The sequence below is a fragment of the Galeopterus variegatus genome, unplaced genomic scaffold (genome assembly GCF_000696425.1).
Source record: "Galeopterus variegatus unplaced genomic scaffold, G_variegatus-3.0.2 Scaffold867, whole genome shotgun sequence".
In the NCBI taxonomy this organism is placed as follows: Eukaryota; Metazoa; Chordata; class Mammalia; order Dermoptera; family Cynocephalidae; genus Galeopterus; species Galeopterus variegatus.
Window position 1 is genome coordinate 279,201 of NW_007726978.1, and position 1,439 is coordinate 280,639.

General features: G+C 39.5%; 1 pseudogene; it reads right to left on the reverse strand.

The window, feature by feature from the left end:
• Positions 1–403: 403 nt before the first annotated feature.
• LOC103590735 lies at positions 404–1,198 on the reverse strand (annotated as a pseudogene).
• Positions 1,199–1,439: the final 241 nt, after the last annotated feature.

Here is a 1,439-nt window from a genome sequence, read left to right on the forward strand (position 1 = left end):
GTTGGGGGGGGGGGGGTTGTCTGTTTTGTTTTTTGTGGTTCCATATTAATTTTAGGATTGTTTTCTCTCTATATAAAAAAATGACGTGAATTTTTTTTCTTTTTTTGCAGGTGAAACAATTTTATTTCACAATTGTCTTTAAAACTGCAAAGACACGGTTTTCTTCATATAAAAACATTAGTACAGATATCTATAATTCTAGAAAATGATTATATAGATTCCTTCAACCACATACCCCATTATATGGTTTCAGTGAGGTTGCTTGGAAAAAACATCTGGATTGATTCCTAAAACACCATTCCACCACTCTGCATCTTTTGGTTCAAAGTATAGGTTATTGCCATCAGTATGTGTTCCTGCATTCTTACATGTTTGATATTACACATATGGGCTGGCTTATTTCTTAATGCTCCATTGGTTCATCAGCCTTTTCTGCAGGCTCATCAGCAGGCTGAGCAGGCTGTGCCTTTCTCTGTGGTCTTTCTTCAAGATCTTCTAGGAAAGGAGACACATCATCATCATTGTAAATCGTAAACTCCAAATCTTTACCAACAATACCAGTGAAAACATTCTTTGTAGTTAGGCCCTGCTCTGCAGGAAGTGTCTCCTTTAAGGCACACAGACCATGTTTAACCAGTTCGTTCAAATTACATTCCATAAACTCAGACATATGTCTGTCTATGTAAGTATGAGCTGACTGAGAACAGGCTCCAATGGACGTAGATCTGCAGTCAAAAGAGTTAGCAGATAGACAGGTTTGGAAAATGTGAGGGCCCATGTCATGATATCCAACAATAAGCAGCCTGACACCGTACGTCTCCGGCCATATTGCTGTGTTGGTATCTGGGACTTGCATTCAATTAGAGATACAAGATGAGACACAGGAAGTGGTCTGTCAAATACAAATCTGAAATCCAAACAATCCTGGCACATAAAATTACATAACAGTGTAGCATCAGCAGTAAGCCCTGCAATTGAGGTACAGATATGGTCATCAACAGAGAACTTTTTTCAGATGAGCTGCAAGCTCTGACTGTGCCCTCTTCAGTGCAACCAATCCAGTGCTGCATGGATTTTCAGTTTCAGACCACCTGTTACTGAATCTTGTTTAACAGCTTCCATTGCATTCAACTTGATGAATCCTGCCCTGAGGGCTCCAAACGGTGACATCATTGTCATACGGGTTTTTTTTTTTTTTTTTTGTCTTTTTCCGTGTCCGGCAACGGATCGCAACCCTTAGTGTCGCCCCCGTACCGGACGCAGCGAATCAAGGAGCGCTTGACATTGAAATTTTCGTAGGGATTGCATTGAATCTGTAGATCACTTTGGGTAGTATGGACATTTTAACAATATTAATTCTTCCAATCCATGAATACAGGTTATCTTTCCATTTATTTGTGTCCTCAGTTTCTTTCATCAACATTTTATAGTTTTCACTT